This window comes from Danio rerio, chromosome 6 (assembly GCF_052040795.2).
Source record: "Danio rerio strain M-AB ecotype USA chromosome 6, GRCz13ab, whole genome shotgun sequence".
Classification (NCBI taxonomy): domain Eukaryota; kingdom Metazoa; phylum Chordata; class Actinopteri; order Cypriniformes; family Danionidae; genus Danio; species Danio rerio.
The window spans coordinates 24,699,360-24,720,648 of record NC_141026.1 but is presented as its reverse complement, the minus strand read 5'-3'; the positions used below and the strand labels follow the sequence as shown (position 1 = coordinate 24,720,648).

The 21,289-nt window shown below is 40.2% G+C and overlaps 1 protein-coding gene across 9 annotated transcripts in view; it reads left to right on the top strand.

Moving 5' to 3' along the window:
* septin9b (septin 9b) overlaps positions 1-21,289 on the top strand; it is a 106,199-nt gene that overhangs the window by 47,178 nt on the left and 37,732 nt on the right. The window contains 1 exon segment of one of the 9 annotated variants that reach the window (NM_001014307.3): positions 19,449-19,542. The gene's annotated coding sequence lies outside the window, so the exon portion shown is untranslated. 9 annotated transcript variants of the gene reach the window in all.

Here is a 21,289-nt window from a genome sequence, read left to right as displayed (position 1 = left end):
TGCTCTGTAAAACTAGTAACAAATAGGCTGCAATGAAACGCCCCCTGCTGGTACCCTAGAACCTTTGCAGTCTGTTTTGATTGGCTCCTTGCCTCATCCTGTGTGTGCCTGAATGGATGTGTGTGTGTGTGTGTGTGTGTGCATGCGTGTGTGAGAGAGAGAGAGAGCGTGAGAGAGAGAGAGAAAGAGAGAGAGATAAAGAGAGAGAGCATTGAATCTTAGAGAGTAGAATGGAAAACAAAGATTTGTTTACAGTTTTTTTTAAAGCAGTGGACCCATAGTGATGTGAAAGATGTTTTCTATGTTTATTTTCAACACGATAAAAGCATAGAGCTAGTAACAAGTAATAAATAGACACTTTAACTCAGTAATAATACAACTAGAAATATTAGCCTTATCAAACCATTCTCTACAATCAATCATTCATTTTCTTGTCGGCTTAGTCCCTTTATTAATCCGGGGTCGCCACAGCGGAATGAACCGCCAACTTATCCAGCAAGTTTTTACGCAGCGGATGCCCTTCCAGCCGCAACCCATCTCTGGGAAACATCCACACACACATTCACACACACACACACTACGGACAATTTAGCCTACCCAATTCACCTGTACCACATGTCTTTGGACTGTGGGGGAAACTGGAGCACCCGGAGGAAACCCACGCAAAGGCAGGGAGAACATGCAAACTCCACACAGAAACGCCATCTGAGCCAAGGTTCGAACCAGCGACCCAGCGACCTTCTTGCTGTGAGGTGACAGCACTACCTACTGCTCCACTGCCTTGTCTTCCAATCAATCAGTACATAATAAAAATGTTAAATAGAGTATGCTTTGTACACACTTTTGTGTGTAAAAGAGTGCTGGTAAGAATGAACAGAATTAATCAGAATCCACAACTACTTCAGAGAACTTGAATATTCTACTGCAAATTAACTGGATTATTTGCTTTTAAGCAGAATGTTATAGTCCTACTTGTTTGAGCAATAATACTGCATAAATGTTATTATAATTACATAATTATATGCTTGTTTTTTATGTTGTATATTTGTGCTTTGAACCTTTTTGAATTCTTGGAAGCTATGGAAATGAAATGTATAATGCAGGAAATACATTAGGACCATTGTTATTGCTTACATTTCTCAAAATCGTACATAGAAATAGATTTATTTTTGCATGTTTAGGCTAAGGAGTAAGGTCACTTTGTTAATCCCCATGGGAGTACTTAATTTAAGCCATATTTTATTAGATCCTATTCCGGGAAATATCATGTTAATATTCATGTTTTGTGTTCTGTTACTTGTTTTAATTACATTTACATTTACATTTAGTCATTTAGCAGACGCTTTTATCCAAAGCGACTTACAAATGAGGACAAGGAAGCAATTTACACAACTATAAGAGCAACAATGAATAAGTGCTATAGTCAAGTTTCAGGTCTGTAAAGTCTAAGAAGGAAAGTATTAGTAGTATTAGTATTTTTATAGTTTTTTTTTTTTTTGGGAACAGTTAGTGTGATATTCAGAGAGGCAATTGCAGATTAGGAAGTTAAGTGGAGACTTAGTAGAGTTGAGTTTTTAGTCGTTTCTTGAAAATAGCGAGTGACTCTGCTGTTCTGATGCAGTTAGGGAGTTCATTCCACCAACTGGGCAGATTGAGCGTGAGCGTGAGCGAAAGTGATTTCTTTCCTCTTTGGGATGGAACCACGAGGCGACGTTCATTCACAGAACGCAAGTTTCTGGAGGGCACATAGATCTGCAGAAGTGAGAGCAGATAAGAAGGAGCAAGGCCAGAAGTCACTTTGTAGGCAAACATCAGAGCTTTGAATTTGATGCGAGCAGCAACTGACAGCCAGTGCAAACGGACTAGCAGCGGAGTGACATGTGCTCGTTTAGGTTCATTGAAGACCATTCGTGCTGCTGCGTTCTGGAGCAGTTGAAGAGGCTTGATAGAGTTAGCTGGAAGCCCAGCTAGTAGAGAGCTGCAGTAATCCAGTTTGGAGAAAACAAGAGTTTGAACAAGGAGTTGAGCTGCATGTTCAGATAAGAAGGGTCGGATCTTTCTGATGTTATAGAGTGCGAATTTGCACGATCGAGCAGTTCTAGAAATGGGGTCAGAGAAGTTTAGTTGGTCATCAATCGTTACTCCAAGGCTTTTCACCATTTTGGATGCAGTAATGGTTGCCCCATCCATCTGGATTGAAAAGTTATGGTGTAGAGTCGGGTTGGCAGAAACTACAAGCATTTCCGTTTTTGCGAGGTTCAGCTGAAGATGATGATCTTTCATTCAGTGTGAAATATCCAACAGGCAGGCTGAGATGCGAGCTGGAACTGAGGGATCATCAGGATGAAAAGAGAGGTATAGCTGGGTATCATCAGCATAGCAGTGGTAGGAGAATCCATGTCTCTGGATGACTGGTCCTAGAGATGACGTGTAGATGGAAAAGAGAAGTGGCCCAAGAACAGAGCCTTGAGGTACCCCAGTGTTTAGATGCTGTAGGTTGGACACCTCTCCGCTCCAAGACACCCTGAATGACCTGTCAGAGAGGTAAGATCTGAACCATTGTATAACAGTGCCCGCAACGCCCAGTGACTCGAGCGTAGATCGCAGGATCTGGTGGTTGACAGTGTCAAAAGCAGCTGACAAGTCCAGCAAAATGAGGACTGATGATTTTGAGTCTGCTTTAGCCAGTCTGAGATCCTCCACGACCGAGAGCAGGGCAGTGTCAGTTGAGTGGCCTTTCTTAAAGCCGGATTGCTTGTTGTCCATGAGATTGTTTTGAGTAAGAAATTCCAGGACTTGATTGAACACTACTTTCTCCAGAATCTTGGCCATGAATGGAAGCAGGGATACTGGTCTGTAGTTTTCAAGTAGCGTATGGTCCAGGTTGGGTTTCTTTAGCAGTGGGGTTACCCTAGTCTGCTTAAATGAAGTGGGGAATAAACCAGAGTCAAGAGATGTGTTAATTATGTGAGTCAGTGTGAGTCAGTGTCAGTGTGAAAAAGATCTCGTGAAGATGGATTTGTAGTATAAATAGTGTAAATAGTGCATTCAAACTGAAAACTCTAAAAAGAATAAGTTTACCTGGATGCACTTATTCAACCATTAAAAAAGAAGCATGTAATGTCTGACACTTTGCACACTCAAGAGCCGCTGCTTTGCTCATGTAGCAGAAGGGGCGGAGCATTCGGGCAGTGATGTTGGTTTACTTTATTTATTCTGGACTGCTAAAGCAAAATTATTTTACAACAGTTTGAATTTTTGCTTAGTATACAAAAACATTAGTGTTCCATTTGGGATGACACTACATACATATACTGTGCTGTTGAGTGTGTAAGTGAATAAGTACATAGTGCATACTGTATAGTGTGTCATTTGGGATGACGTTAGCGTGTGTAATTTCTTTTTTTTCACTTAGAAATGAACTAAATATCAGTGGCATTAGTAAACTGAATCGTGATGCTTCATAATATATATGTTTGTAGTATGTTTGTTTTTATCCATTCACCCATAACATTGTATGGCACAAAATAATTAAAATCCGTTCCCATATTTGATGCTCTTTATTGCACCATTAATGATGTCATGTTCCAGAAATTGTGTGGTGGACGTCAGTCATGGTAACTTTTATTTCCTGGTTTTGTTCCGGAAATTATTTATTTACAAATTAAGCACAGCCTCAAAGGGGTTATGATTGAAAGTGTTATCATTCATTAATTCATTTTCTTGTCGGCTTAGTCCCTTTATTAATGTAGGGTCGCCACAGTGGAATGAACCGCCAACTTATCCAGGACGTTTTTACGCAGCGTATGCCCTTCCAGCTGCAACCCATTTCTGGGAAATGAAAGTGTTATCATTATCAGGTAATAACAATACAACACGTTCAACAGAAAATGCAAAAAAACGTTTTAATGTCTCATATCATCAAACAAATTTAAATATTTGTATAAATTTGATTAAGGTTTTTATTATTTAGGGAAAAACACAATACAAAACTACTTAGCCCAAAACAACATAGAAAATGTGTTTGCCCTCTAAAACTATTTACTGGTTGGGCCATCCATAGCAGCAGCAACTGTAGTCGAGCATTTTCGATAAGTTTAAGGTCATGCAACAGCTTCTCAGTTGGATGTAGGTCAGGACTTTGAAGACCACTCCTCATTTTGTTTTTTTCAGCCATTCAGAAGTGGATTAGCTGTTGTGCTTTGGAGAATTGTCCAGCTCCAGGACACAAGTTTGTCTGAGCTTGAGGTCACTAATAGACAGATATTCTCCTTTAGGATATTTTGGTAAAAAGTGCCCCAGACCATCTTACTTGCACCACCACCATATTTTACTGTTGGCATGATGTTCTTTTTCTAAAATGTTGCATTACTTTTATGGCAATTTTTTAATCGATATCTGCACAAGATGTCAGTCAATATGCCCATGCAGAAACACATTCCCCAATGCCTCCGTCCTCAGTGTTAATCTACTTACACTTACATCCATGTCTCAATTTTCCCTCACCATAGACCATTTCTTCAGTGTGCTTTTATAGGCTGGGCATGGCAGTACAAGGTCCTCCCCTTCGGGCTGTTCCTGTCTCTGTACGCTTTCATTCGAATATGAGAATATTTAGAATTAGGGGATCCTACAAACTTTTCCGTTTGTAACTGTAGAATTTGTAGAGATAGGAACATATGTTTGGAAGGCGTGCCAGTCCCAACGAGGAAGGAAGATGCATAGGTCATCATTTTGCCTATGCAAAAAGGTAGACCACATTTTAATTATCGTGCCTACAGCAAGCTAGCCAGGACGAGCCAAGTCCAGTCGCGTTTCCACTTTCACTTCAGGGGCCTAATTGAGCCAAGGCGGGGCTTTCTTGGGGCCAGCAGCCGGCCTTTTTTGGCCCGCCGAATACCTTGGGCCAAAGAGGGCCAGCTGGGGCTTCGGGGCGGAGTGAAATGAGAGGTGGAGTGCGGACACATTTTTCCGATCGCACATACATGCACTAGACAAATAAATAAATAAACAAATAAGGAAAAAAAAAAACGTCTAGCCCTATAGGATGGGCTGTTGCATAAAATAATAAAGTTTTCATTTATAAGAGACTTTTCTTTGCTGCGTCCTCCTTGATGTTTCAGTAACACATATTAATCTTTACACCATATTAAAGACACAGCAGACAGTAAAGGTTTTTAAGAGTTTTTGTCAAGTTTAAAAGGTGTGTTTGTGCACGTTTAGATACCTGTTTGTTAATGTGAGACCGGGCAAAAGTGCGCTCCCTTCACTGCTCTGAGGCTGGAGGTGTAAGAGAAATAAGTTTGTTCTCTAAGACCTGGGAACCTGTGGCAAAGCGCACAGAGGTTATGAGCTGGAAGGCAGCACATCTCATGTTGGAACCGCTTTTCGTTTTTTAACACTAGGTGCTTTTTTTTTTTGACAATTTGGGTACTGCTATCCGGTTGGTCATAGTTGAGATATTATGTTGCAGAGCTAATTGGAGGTGGGATCCTCTGCTCTCCATGAGGTTGTAGGCTCAAGGCATGAAAGACAAAGACTGACTGCAAAAGCAAGGTCCACCTGGGGAACAACTCGCTTATTGGGCCCCATGCAGCACCCATCTAGCCGGTTTGGTGACTAGAACAGGGGTGATAAGAGGCCAGGAAGTGGGAGGAGCAGGGGACAGCAGAATTGCACCATCGATTCTTCCCAGGTCTCATGGGTGCAATGATGCCACTCCACCCCCAAATGCTGATGTTTATTCAGTTTCATTTTCCTGTAATACAACACCAAATCTATGCATTGCTCTTGCTAATAAGAATCTTAATAATATTGATCTTCTGGATGTATACAACCATCAGTTGATCTGGAATATCTGGGGTAATATCAGATATTAGAAAAGAGAACACTTTAGAGTTAAAAAAAAATCAAATAAGTGATTTGAATTAACACTGAGAAATAGAAACACCTGAAAGCAGGTGGTTATTTATAATATTGCCATAAATATTTAGTTTTAATTCAAGGTTAGCAACCTAACTGATGCATAAAAATAATCAGTATACCTATTTTTATGCATAATAAATGAGTTGTATTCCAGAGTGCACAGAAGACAAAAGTTAGTTTCGACTTCATGTAGCCCTATGCAGACCGATCAAAATTGACTTGAAGCAGTGTGTGCTGGTTAGCAATGTTGTCCAACTTGAAAAGGCACAGACACGATACCATTAATACATGTGTCACTAAAGTATTGTGATAAATGGGAGGCTTCGACCGGTGGCGATCGGCTTTAGCCTTGGTGCGATCTGTCTGGCTCTGCTCTAAGTGTGTCGACACCTCTGGACAAAGGCGTGGGCAGAGGGGACCGCGATATCAGATTCCAGACTGGGAAAAGCTGGTGGCTGGTAACCTAAGCTACACTGAAACGGAGAGAGGCCCGTAGCCGACACTGGTATTGAATTGTGTGCGTACTCCACCCATGGGAGCTGCTGACTCCAAAAGGAGGGATTTTGGGAAACCAAACAACGTAACATGCACTCGAGATCATGGTTGGCCCTCTCTGTTTGTCCGTTACTCTGAGGATGGAAGCCAGAAGAAAGACTTTCGGTCGCCCCAGTAAATGACAGAATTCTCTCCAAAATTTAGAGACAAACTGGGGTCCCCTGTCAGAAACCACGTCCGTCGGGAGGCCATGAATGCGAAAGACGTGATTGATGACAGCATCCGCTGTCTCTCTGGCTGAGGGTAATTTAGGCAGAGGAATGAAATGAGTAGCCTTCGAGAACCGATCCACAACTGTCAAAACAGCCGTATTGCCACCAGATGGCGGGAGACCGGTGACGAAATCTAGCGAAATGTGCGACCAGGGTCTCGAAGGCACTGACAGCGGCTGAAGGAGTCCAGCAGGAGGGCGTTTAGAAGTCTTAGAAACAGCACAAACAGAACAGGCCAAAACAAACTCGCGTATGTCCCGTGCCATAGCTGGCCACCAAAATCGCTGTTTAACCAAAAATAAGGTACGACTCACCCTAGGATGACAAGCCACTTTGGAGGAATGTCCCCACCGAATGATGTCAGACCGAATCTCCTCCGGCACAAACAAACGACTGGGTGGGCATCCGACCGGGAGCGTTACCCCATCCAGGGCTGTGCGGACCCTGCTCTCGATCTCCCATGTTACTGCACAAATACAAATCCTCTGGGGAACGATGGGCTCAAGAGGCGTATTGCGCTCTGAAGAATCAAAAAGACGTGATAACGTGTCAGGTTTGATGTTTTTAGAACCCGGTCGATATGAGATAGTAAAGTCAAAACGTCCGAAAAATAATGCCCACCGAGCCTGCCTGGAGTTAAGTCGTTTGGCGGACCTGATGTATTCGAGGTTCTTATGATCGGTCCAAACGATAAAGGGAACCCCCGAACCCTCCAACCAATGACGCCACTCCTCCAAAGCGAGTTTGACAACCAACAACTCCCTATTACCAATGTCGTAGTTTTATTCTGCGGGAGATAATCGGTGTGAGAAAAACGCGCACGGATGAATTCTGTCATCCGAGGCTGCGCGCTGGGACAGGATCGCGCCCATGCCCACCTCTGACGCGTCAACCTCCACCACAAACTGCCGGGAGGGATCAGGTGTCACCAGAATGGGAGCTGAAACAAAGCGGCTCTTTAGTTTAGTGAATGCAACCTGTGCTGCACTCGACCACCTGAAGGGAGTCTTGGCGGAGGTTAAGGACGTCAGAGAGGCTGCGAGCTGGCTGAAATTGCGAAGAAAACGCCGGTAAAAATTAGCGAAGCCCAGAAATCTCTGCAGGGCCTTACGAGAATCGGGGATTGGCCAATTTACCACAGCCTGAACTTTCTCCGGATCCATGCGCACCCCCTCGACTGACACAATGTGTCCTAGAAAGGGAACAGACTGTGCATGGAACACGCATTTCTCCGCCTTGTTAAAAAGCCCATTCTCTAGCAACCGCTGAAGCACTCACCTGACGTGCTGCACATGTTCCTGGAGAGAACGAGAAAAAATCAGAATGTCATCCAGGTAGACATAAATAAACTGATCTATTATGTCTCGCAACACGTCATTTACGAGTGCTTGGAAAACCGCAGGAGCATTAGAAAGCCCAAAAGGAAGAACACAATATTCAAAATGCCCCCTAGGGGTCAAGAACGCGGTTTTCCACTTATGGCCCTGCTTCATGCGAACCAAATGATATGCGTTGCGGAGATCTAATTTTGTGAAATACGAAGCCTCCTGCAGACGCTCGAACGCTGAAGACATCAGCGGCAAAGGATACGTATTCTTCACCGTGATGCTGTTCAGCCCTCGATAGTCTATGCAAAGTCTAAGAGACCCATCCTTCTTTTTCACGAAAAAGAACCCCGCCCCCGCCGGAGAAGAAGAGGGCCGTATGATCTTGGCCGCTAGAGAATCAGAAATATATTTCTCCATGGCCTCCCTCTCAGGAATGGAAAGAGAGTATAACTTGCCTTTAGGCGGAGACGTACCTGGCAATAAATCTATTGCACAGTCATAGGGACGATGGGGAGGCAGAGAAGCAGCTCGAGACTTACTGAACACTCTCTTCAGGTCGAGGTACTCACTGGGCACGTTTGACAGGTCCATGCGCTCCTCCTGAAACACAGAACAAGAAACAGCAGAACGAGTAGACGAAAGACAAGACTTATGACATTTCTCACTCCACGAAAATATGGAATTAAGACCCCAGTTAATGTGAGGTTTATGAAGAATTAACCATGGATGTCCTAAAACCACCGGTGAGTTGAAACAGTCTGTTAAAAAAAATGAAATGTGTTCAACATGATTTCCAGACGTGATAAGTTTTATGGGTTTGGTGGAGTGAGTGATAGTGGGAAGGGAAAGCCCACTGAGGGCGCGTACTGCAATGGGTTGTGACAGAGCTATAACCGGAAGTTTAGATCTAAAAGCGAAACTGGAGTCAATGAAATTTCCCTCCGCCCCGGAATCGACGAGGACATGAGTGTCATGACTTCCGGAACCCCATGATACAGTGACGGGCAATAAAGTAGCAGCCGTAGAGGATTTGTCCAAATTAATTTCACCCATCAGTAACCTCTTACCTACTGATGGGGGTTGTCTTTTACGGGACAGGAAGCCACCCTATGAGTCCCTCCGTTCTCCGTCGGCGCTTTTCTTGCACGGACAAGCGGGATCTCCCCAGCTGCATGGGTTCCGGGTCAGCGCTTACTACTACTGGTGTCACAGCCAATGCCGGAAAGTCAGGGACGGAATCCGAAAAACCTGCTCTGCTGCAGGCGAGTCTCACGTCGAAGCAGTCTGGTGTCCACACGGATGGCCAAATCTACCAATTCGTCCAAAGACTTTGGAAGATCTAAGGAATAGATCGCATCTTGAAGACGATCAGATAATCCGTGCAGAAACATGTCCCATTGCGCCTCCGCGTTCCAGCCGCATTTAGTGGCTAGTGTCCGGAACTCAATCGAGTACTCCGCCACGCTCCGATTCCCCTGGCGGAGTTCAACGAGGACTCGGGCGGCCTCTCTCCCGGAAGCGGCCCGATCGAAGACCTTCTTAAGTTCTTTGGAGAACAGGTCAAACGTAGAGCAGTATGGTAGCTTTTGTTCCCAAGCTGTTGTTCCCCACTGGGCTGCCTTGCCCGAAAGGAGGGTGATGACAAACGCCACCTTAGATTGCTCAGAGGAAAATAATGACGGCTGCAGCGAGATGTAAAGGGAACACTTAGACAAGAAGGATCGGCACAAGAGAGGCTCTCCAGAGTAGCTGGTCGGAGGTGGAAGGCGCGGCTCAACAGAGCGACCAAGAACTGCAGGCGCTGGTGACACTTCCGGGGTCGGTGCAGTCTCGGGGGCCGGTGCAGTATCAGCCTGTGCAGCTCGGGTAACCAGTTGTTGGACATGGGAAGTGAGCAATGAAACTTGGCCAACCAGGGCCTGGATCGCCTGAGCCGTGGTGGCTAGGGCCTCATCCTGTCGATCAATCCAGGCGTTGCTCTGAGAGACGAATTCGGAGATCTGGGAGACACTCGCTGGATCCATGTAAAGGTCAGCTCGTTCTGTTACGTTCAAATAAGGGTCAGAGAGGATCCAAGTGCAAGTGACAAATGTTTATTAGTATCTGACAATTAAACCAAAAAGTGCCAGGCTAGAGGGACGCAGAACACAGGGCAGAAACAGAACGGGGAAACCGGATCCAGATAATCTCCTCAGGGCCTGAGCACAGACAGCACAAACATGAGTGATAGTAACGAACTGACACAGACACACAAAAGCATCGCCCAGATATAGGCACCATGATGAGCCTCAGCTGGCGAACTAATCAGACCAACTGAGTGTTGTCATAACACGTGAGCATAACAAATCCACATGGACAACCAAAACAAAACAAACCCACATGATCAAACATACACTCCGGAGAAGCGCACAAACCTGCAACCGTGACAGATTCACCCCAGGACAACAATCATGTGTGTTTTGTGTTTATTTGACTCCAGGCCCAATTATGCAACTTTTCAGCTTTGTGTTTAACTCCCCCCTCGACTGCACTCACCTAATTGTCTTGGCTGCCGGCTGAAGCCATGGTTCAAGTAGAATGCTCCTAAAACAAAAGCTGTCATGTGATCTTTTGTAGGCAGGCAGATATGATATTCTACAAATTCACATGAATTGTGTGGACCTTTACTTATATTTCGTAAATGAAGCACATACCGTAAGTGTTTTATGTAAATTATATTTACTGTCACGGTTGTCAATGTTTGCCGCAATCACAGTGTATTCCACTTTTAATGTAAAAAATAAAAATAAAAAAATAAAAAACACATACATAATATAATTAATTGTTAAAACACATCTTGCACACTGCAGTCACTGATTCAGAATCAAAAAGGCTTACTTTAGGTATATTTTAAGTTCTTTTTCATAGAGCTGTAATGTTGACAGAGGGCCCCCTAACTCAATGTATGAGAAGATTGCACTGAAAATAGTCCTCTTGTGATGAAATTTCAGGAAACACGTTTACTTTAAATGACAAGATGGAGGTCAGAGGTCACAAATTTTTCCCACCATATTGCAAACTGTTGGGGAAGATCACTGGAGATTACAACACAAACGGGCTCTGTCTAAATTATTTATCCTGGGGACCCTTTGCGTTTTCCCTGCTTTCGTTTCATATTCTGTGTTTGTGGTGTTTTTTATGTCTTTAAACATTTTAAGAAGAATGTAGTTTTATATAATGTCTGTCTTTGGGTTAAACTATTTTCAATACTTTTTTTATTTAAATATAGGCTACCCCTGGTATTTACATACCTATAATTTGTTCAAGTCAGTTTCCAGTGCAAATACTGGTGTAAATGGATTCTGAAAAATTACATTTTGTGATAAGATCAATTAATTAATTTATTTATTTATAGTAAAAATTAGGTTTAATTTGAAATAATAGATGCAATATAAATATATTTATGTTCAGAGAGTAAATACATGACATCCCTTTTTTATTAGGCTTTTTTTTCATTAGGCTTATTCACCAATAGAGTAAACACACCTTCATTCTTCCTAATTAGCGTTGTCCAAACCAGCCAAGGGTAGCTATTACAAACAGGGTAGTACATGGTTGTAATTATGCTGTCTCCAGATTTTACTTATTAGTAGGTCTGCTCTTGAACAGAGTGACTAACTACAAACAAAAGTTTCGCTCTCTGTCTTGACACTGCCGCTCACAACAGTGCATGTACTGCGAGTCTGATACTCTGTAAACTGCTTCACGCACACTATGGCCAATTTTAGTTAATCCAATTCAATTTTAGTGTATGTCTTTGGACTGTGGGGGAAACTGGAGCAAAACCTTGAAGAAAAAACTGGTGGAAACTTATGTGAACACAAGGAGAACATGCAAACTGCACACAAAAATGCCAACTGGCCCAGCCTTGACTCAAACCAGCGGCCTTTCTACTTTGGGGCAACAGTGCTAACCACTGACCCACATTGCCACCCCTTGTCATTGAAGTTTCAGCAAAAAAATATATAATAAATTTGCACATATCATTTATTATAACATTAAAACATGTATTTTGTGGTGTGTGAAAAGAAAGCTGTTTTGGTGTGTGATAGATGATTTTCAAAAGCATGCATAGTAAATGCATCTCTGCTTTGCATATGTATAAAAAAATTATGTTAAGGATGTGATTGCATCATATATAAATTTTAATTCTCATTGAGTAAATTGTAAATATTGTAAATTGAATTACCATCAAAAATAAAAGTAGCTCACTTTCGCTTTCTATGTGGCTTAGTTCTTGGAAGCAAATGAAGTCTTCAATGTTAAGCCTGATTTTGCAATGTTAAACACAAAGATACAGAAGCATCTTACACTTGGTAGTTGTCAGTTGCATTGCTTAGGACATGATTTTGCTAATGCAACTGCTGGGCTGTATAAAAGAAAAAGGACAAAATAAAAGACCATGTGCAACAACTAAGGGCAGAAACTGTGGAAATCAGCTATAGGCGGAGCCTAAACAGTGTGATGTCACATTGCCTAAAAAATCTGAAGTGCATGCCTAATGACACTGGTTGGGTTTAATGAGAATTAAAAAGAAAGGAGTGGATGGATTTTTATAAACGTAGTATGGTTGCATTCAAAAACTGTTTACACACAACGTAAAAGTGGATTTAGCATAATAGGCACTATGTAACTAACCCTTCCCCCGCAATGACCAGTCTGCATTGTGTTATTGATGTGAAACCCAATGAAATGCTTTGATCTGCTTGAATCTGAAGGAGAAAAAGATAAATTATTCAGTTGTGGAGAGTGCACAACAACCTTTGACCTGGCTTATTTTCCTTTTGTGTGCTGCAACATTATGCCTCATGACTCACAACTGACACTCAGAATACAGAACAGCAGAGTTCATCCAGCTCTAGGAAGGCTCATTCTCTGGTGATTCCAAAGAGGAGGCAATGAACAACACTGCTGCTTTGTTGAGAAATTTCATATCACATCATAACATCAAAATAATCAGCACATAACATCAACATATTTTTTTAAGTTTTAATTATACTGAGAAAAACTGAAGCAAAAGCTTTGTGTATTTAACAGCCTGTCCTCACGAGAAAACGTAAGTATTTTACGTTTTGCCAGTTTAGTGGCTAATTCCTACGAATTCCTACCCTAGTGGCTAAGTCGTACGAAATGGTATGATTTTAAAAAGGAGGCGTGGCACCTAACCCCACCCCTTACCCCAACTGTCATTGGGGGATAAGCAAATCGTACTAAATTGTACGAATTAGATCGTACAATTCATATGAATTATCCACTAAATGAAAAAGTTACGAATTGCCATGAGATTGTGTTGGTATTTAACCATAGAGTAAATTAGTTCTGAAAAAAAAAAAACAATAAATCCAAACTTAAATGCTTCTAGAAGTCAATGCCTGACTATTATTATGAACCACTGAGAGCCTTTAGGATATTTTAAACTGAAGGCTGCAGCTTTACTATAACTACATATCATCTTTAAATCTAAACAGTCTTGAGTTGAGTCAGACAGAAGAACACCAGGGGGACAGGAATGTATTAAACCAAGCTTCTTCTAGATAAGACAGAGCTGCAGTATTAAATCTCTGAAGGGTTTAAGAATGAGTCATCCTAGATTCCTTGGTTCTACGAAAGCTGTGAAATCAATTCCATAATTATAAAGCGTGCTTTACAGTATCATAATTAATCTTGCACAGCACCAGTCCCCTTTCTCTACAATTCATTGTCTCATTTCATCTTGTTTCTGTACAGTAATACACCTTCATTTGCTTTTTAGATGACTTCCTGTGGAGAAAACAACACAAACATTAATGAAATAATAACAAACACAGTGGAAGAGGCTGGCTGTGTGTGAAAAGCAGCAACCGGTCAGTTATATTTGTGTGTTTACAGTGGTTTTCATGAGCAGGAAGTCATGTTGTAAAAGCACTATGGACCAATTATTATGTATATATAATTAAGATAAGCAGTGAAAACATAAACACTTGAGGAAGTCAGCCCCCTCTAATTCTTTCTCCTGACAGAAGTTCCGGAGTAACATAATATACTGTAACAGTATTGAAAATCACACTCTATTGCAACTCTGACAGAATGCTATCATACAGTCATGATCTAGCTTTTATGCTTTCTTTTCATTTTGCTAAAATTAACGTCATATCATTGTGTTTAAATGAAGTTTGTGATCAGTCGGATCTACACTTTGCTGGATGTGGTTTCTCTCAGACACATGAAGCAATAAACACCAGTACTTACGCTTTCTTTAAACTCATAAGGATCTGTTCAGTTTAATGACTTCCTTCCATTTGCATGCATACTTGTATACATGTGTATTAGGCATGTAACGGTATTGTAAATACCGTCATACCGCAATATAATTTTTTTTCGATATTACCGAAGTCGCATGACTCGGTAAAACTATAGGTCTTCTGAGAAAATTTGCTCAGGCGAATGAAGCGAACGGGATGTAGCGAAAACTACAATTGCCATCAGCCCATGCTTGACCATCATCCCTTGCGGTCTGTTGTCGCTACAGATCCAGTAATGCGGAAATGGAGTGTGCTGCTAGAAGCGGGGATGAAAAGAGCTGGAAAACTCTAAAGCAGGTCGCACACCAGAAGCGGCGCTCGGCGGTGCGCCGCGCAGCGCCACGCAGCGCCATGTATTTTAGAATTCTAAACATAGGTTTCTATCAGGATACACACACCGGCGCCGCAAGTCGGCGGCTGTCGGCGGCGCCCGGCGACGGCTCAGGACGCAGTTCATTTTTCAGCCGCGCCACAGAGCGCCATCTGATTAGTTTCATGTTAAATATCATTCGAATGTGCGCGTCTGGTGTGTGATACTTATAAACTGTCATGTACATCTGGAAACGGAAGCGGGGCTGCAGACATTCGCCTCTCTGATTGGGGCTTTTCCTGAATATTAAGTAGCCTAACACGCACAGTTCAGTCCTGCATTATCTCCGTGTAAGTTCAGACTTCGCAAGTTTGATCAAGGCTGCAGTCTCTTCTTTTCAGTTTGATATGGAAAAGCAGATTATACCGAGGACACGGGTAAATCTTCAAAGGGAACAGTGTACTTTATAACTTCATTCACATCACCCTGGCTTCGTTGTTTCACTTTCTCAACAATAAAATGTAAACATGATTTAAGGAACTGCCTATTTTCATTTTAATATTAGCAACTTAGACAGCAGACATGTTGAGGCGTCGTGCTGCATAAGATGAGCCTCATTTTCACTGTGTGGATATTTATAACAAAACGGAGCCGATAAAAACACTGCCTCCTTTCAATTTCAGTGAAAATACGAAACACAAGCTGCGTCCCAAATGGCACACTATACACTATGCACTCATGCACTATGTACTTATGCACTTACACACTCAACAGGATAGTATATGTATGTAGTGCTGTCCCAAATGGCACACTAATGTTTTTTTACTAAGCGGAAATTCAAACCGTTTCCCTGATGACGTTTGACTGTTGCCAAATCAGTGAAATAAACGACTGAATTATCAAGTAATACCTGCCGTGAGTATTGCCGCATTTACCATCCGGAGGCGCTATAATCACTCTCGTAGGAGAATTTTGCTTTCACCATCCAAAATAAATAAAGTTATTCAACATGTGCGTCCGATCGCTCCGCCCCTTCCGCTACGTAAGCAAACCTGCGGTCGTTGAGTGCGTGAAGTGTCCATCATTACACACTTCATTTTAGCGGCTGAATGAGTGCATCATCCGGGTAATTAAAGTGCACTTATTATTTTGAGAGTTTTCAATGTGAACACACTACTTACACTATTTATACTACAAAATGGCGTAAAATAGTGCATAAGTATGCGATTTGGGACGCAGCTACAGCCTCTCTTTTGCTGAGTATCAGTTTTAAGAATCGATAATGGCCATTTTAAAAGTATAACATACAATAAGTTTATACATTATAGGAAATAAAGGCAAGCGATCAGTCAATATACAGAATGGACGTGGTTACATTAATCATTAACTTATCTTTGCGCTCAGCCAAAACACGTTACCTGAGAACAAGTAATAGATTCCAATGCCCAAAGTCAGGGAATATGTCGTTAGATAAACACAACAAGATAAATGAAATATCCCGTTTAATAAATATAGTGAGATTAGATCCAGCGGGAGATGCTTGATGAGAAGTCCGACTAGCAGAGCTCTCATCTGGGTAGATGGGCTGAGTGTGATTAAATGTTGAATGTGATGAGTTTTCAACACTACTAAATTGAAACTTTATTTTTTTACATGGTTTAATAATTTTTTGTTATTAAAATTGAAGTTCCTGTTTCAAAAGCTTACAGATAGATGGCTAATTTGTATGTCATTGACACTTTTGGCACTTTTTTGGAGTATTTTTATAAGTTTTGTTTTTTCCTGTAAATGATTCAATAAATACCGTACCGTGACATTCATACCGAGGTATTACCGTACCGTGAAATTCTGATACCGTTACATCCCTAATGTGTATACAAATACACTCATGGGCGTTCATACAAATACAGTTGAAGTGCGAATTATTATCCCCCCTTTGAATTTTTTTTCTTTTTTAAATATTTCCCAAATTATGTTTAACAGAGCAAGGAAATTTCACAGTATGTTTGATAATATTTTTTTCTTCTGGAGAAAGTCTTATCTGTTTTATTTCAGACAGAATAAAAGCCCCTTTAAGCTATATTTTTTCTGATTGTCTTCAGAACAAACTATTGGTATACAATAACTTACCCTAACCTGCCTAGTTAACCTAATTAAGTTAGTTAAGCCTTTAAATGTCACTTTAAGCTGTATAGAAGTGTCTTGAAAAATATCTAGTTAAATATTATTTACTGTCATCATGGCAAAGACAAAATAAATCCGCTATTAGAAAAAAAGTTATTCAAACTATTATGTTTATAAATGTGTTGAAAAAAAATCTTCACTCAGTTAAACAGACATTAGGGAAAAAAATTAAAAGGAGGCTTATAATTTAGGGGGGCTAAAAACCATCTTATATTTTCTTCTTAAATTAGCATTTCTCTCCATCACCTGTGTGTAGGCTGAGTAATTTTTCTTTTATAGTGACAAATAAGATATTTACATTACCTTAAAGTAAAATAACTGAACATAAACATAGAAGGCTGACAAAAATGGTAATTTTAAGATGGTAATTTTAAGAAATAATTTCAGATGGCATTGAACATATTTTTTAACATATTTCTAAACATGATAGTTCTAATAACTAATAACTGTTTTTTTTATCTTTGTCATTTGATAATAGTAAATTGTAACCCAGGGTATGAAACTTGCAACAGAGTTCGGATCCACATGCAGGTTTATTGAGGATGTCAGGCAAGCAATGGTAACAGGTGATCGGTCGGAAGGCAGGCAGCAGACAGGGATAACTAGAGAAACAAGGTGAGGGTAAACACACAGAAAAACAAGACAAAGGAAACACACATATGTTGCAAGACTCAGCGACTGAAGTGAGTGTCTTAGGCAAGTTATTGCATAATGATGTTTTTTCTGTAGACTATTAAAAAAATATAAAGTCTAAAAAGGCTTGTAATTTTGTCCTTAAAATGGTGTTTAAAATTTTGAAACTGCTTTTATTCTAGCCGTAAAAAACAAAAAGACTTTCTCCACAAGAAAAAAATATTATCAGACATACTGTGAAAATTACCCTGCTCTGTTCAACATCATTTTGAAAAATATTTTAAAAAGAAAATTCAAAGGGGGGCTAATAGCTCTGACTTCACGCACATATATATGGGCTCCACCATGGCACAGTGGTTAGCACAATCGACTCACAGCAAGAAGGTTGCTGGTTCGAGTCCCAGCTGGGTCAGTTGGCAATTCTGTGTGGAGTTTGCATGTCCCCCTTGTGTTTGCTACGGTTTCCTCCAAGTGCTCCAGTTTCCACTATACGTCCAAAGACATGTGGTACAGGTGAATAAGTTAAGCTAAAAATGTCTGTAGTGTATGTGTGTGAATGAGTGTGTATGAATGTTTCCCAGTAATGGGTTGCGGCTGGAATGGCATCTGCTGCGTAAAACATGTGCTGGATAAGTTGGTGGTATTTATATAGTTTTTTTCCTTCACTTCGTCAATTGGTGAGTTTTTTCCTCACCACTGTCACCACTGGCTTGCTTGGTTTGCAAATTGTGGAGCTGCGCATCAATGGATTTCCTTTTCAGTGTTTGAACTTTTGGCAGTGAAATTTAAACTACACTGAACTAAACTAAACTAAACTAAACTGAACTTAAATTCTGAAATCTGGACTTTACTAGAACTTTTATGTTAAGCTGCTTTGACAAAATCTTTGTAAAATTAATATATATATATATATAATTTTTTTATTAATACATTTATTCTGTTCATCATTCATCATTTCAGTTCATCATTTATTAAACGCAAAAAAAATATATATTAAAATAAAAAAGTTAAATATTTATAAAAAAATTAATATTAAGATAATTCTTATTGCATGTAGTTTCAAATGAAATTATTAATCCAGTAATTACTGCTTTTATTACTATTACCGTTACTACTACTACTACTACTCATAATAATTATAATAATTATAATAATATTATTATTATATTATTATATAATAAATTAATATTATATAATATTATAATAATAAATATTAGAGTGATTTCAGATTTTAGTTGAAGTCAGAATTATTAGACCCCCTTTATTTTATTTATTTTATATAAGGGAATGTTACAGTATGTCTGATATTTTTTCTTCTGGAGAAAGTTTTATTTGTTTTATTTTGGCTAGAATAAAACCAATTTTAATTTCTTTAAAAACAATTTAAGGTTAAAATCTTAAGCCCCTTTTTGATATTTAGTGAACAGAACCAACTATCATTATACAATAACTTGCCTAATTACCCTAACCTACTTAGTTTACCTAAATATCCTACTTAGGTCTTTAAATATCACTAAGCTGTATAGAACTGTCTTGAAAAAAATATCTAGTCAAATATTATTTACTGTCATCATGGCACTCTCCATCAAACAGAAATTGGGGAAAAAAAATTTACAGGGTGGCTAATATGTGTGTGTGTGTTTGTGTGTGTGTGTGCGTGTGCATGTCAGTGTGTGGTCAGGGCTTTTCACTAATTTCCACTTCCTTATCTAAAATGACCATTTGGACATCATTTGTTTCCGTTCTCTCTCAATGTACACTGGATAAAAGCTGAATATTTTTTGGTGTCATTTGGTCTGCATCAGCCAAAGCTTGAGGCCCACCACACACACACACACACACACACACACACACACACACACACACACACACACACACACACACACACACACCATGACAGATTCTACTATAGCCTGTATGAATGGCTGATGAGTGTTGCTTGGCTGTTCTGTGGTCACATGACTCTGAAGTGGGCGTGGCTGTGAGTCCAGCTGGTGTTGCAGGCTGACTCAGGCACTGAAAAAGAGGGTCAGAAAGAGAGATAAAGAAAGACAACAAGAGCTGCTAAAGGAAGGGTAAGTCACTTATCTGTTTTCTATCATTTCTTTTGTTAAAATGGGTTTTCTCTTTGTGAATTTGACATCTCTTTTTAGAGTCTCATTCAGACAGGCTGTAATGCTTTCGTAGAGCTAGAGTGTGGGTGACGTGCATGCGTGCGTGCGTGTGTGTGTGTTGCTGCATGCAAGTTTCCCAGGTGTCTTCACTGTGTTCTTGCCAGTGAGTAACAGAAGAAAGCGAGTAGGAAAGAGAAGAATGGATTTTGGCTAGCGTTTTTGGTGTTTTGTATTGATTTAAGACCTCTGCTTCTCTTGTTTGACTGTGCATTGAAACAGATGATAAGCTCAGAGGACCCCTCCTTCTACTTTTCTTCCACCCCCTCTCTTTCTCTCCCCTTCCTGGCCCTCTCTTTTCTTTGTGTGGGGTGTGTGACATCCTTGCTCTCAGTTTCTACATTCAGAAATTAACAATCAGTACTTAGTAGTAGTAATTAGTCTACATTACACTCAGAGTCATTTGCATCAGCATTAGATTAATTGCAGATTTGTTCCAGGACGAACAGATGTAGCTAGTACAAAATCACACAAGTTTTCTTATAAATCAAATACAAATACCTCTGTTATCTAGTTACAACAACAACGTTATTTGATACTTGTTTACAACCACTTCCTCATATATCAACCCAATAATTTCATAACAAACCCTTTCACATATAATATGCTGAGCAGCTGCCATTCAAGCTTTTTTGGTGTAGTCAAATTCTCCTGCAGCTGTTTTACTTCTCAGTCGCATTAACCAAACACCATGCATCCAAATTCAATGGTTGTGTTGAATAGTGTATCAGTTTAGGTAGCCAATGCATGCATATTAGATAGGTTAAATTGTGACAATGGTCACAAGATTTATAATATTTACTGAGTTTAATAGAACATTTCTTGGAATATGGCATCAACAAATGAGGAAGTGTTGTAAAATTTTGGACCATATACAATGTATGATTTATCACAATATAAAACAATCATGGCAATTCTTTAGCATTGGCGCCTAAACTGTGGTTCTACGTCATATTGTGTTAAGTTTTAAGCAGCTGTTTACGTGCATGCTGTTGTGACCAAAGCTGGTCCATGGACATTTTTTGGCAGTGTCAGAATTTTAGGATGGCAATCTCAAAATTAGTTTTTTCTTATAACTTAAGAATGTAAATAATGAGTCATGGCACAAGAGGTCTTGTCAGAGTGCTTTGTCAACATGACCATACAAGTAATTCCAAGCATGTCATTTTATTTTGTTATCACTAGCTCAGTAGCCCATACTGAGTCAGTTGGGATTTCTGTGTGGAGTTTGCATGTTCTCCCTGTGTTGGCGTGGGTTTCCTCTGGGTGCTTCGGTTTCCCCCACAGTCCAAAGACATGCGTTATAGGTGAATTGAATTAGCTAAATTGGTCGTAGTGTGTGTGTGTGCTAGAGTGTATTTGTGTTTCCCAGTGTTGTGTTGCAGTTGGAAGGGCCGCATTGCGTAAAACATATGCTGGATATAAGTTGGTGGTTCATTCCGCTGTGGCAACCTCTGATTAATAAAGGGACTAAGCCGAAAAGAAAATGAATAAATGAATGCATCACCTTAGAATTATAAGGTTCTATCTTAAATTTTTGTTAAAATTGAGTTATGGATATACTCTTATTAAATGACAACTTATTTACATTATGGGATTTTGTTTTTTAAGTTGTTTAAGTTTTAAGACTTTTTATTTAAAAAACAAATGT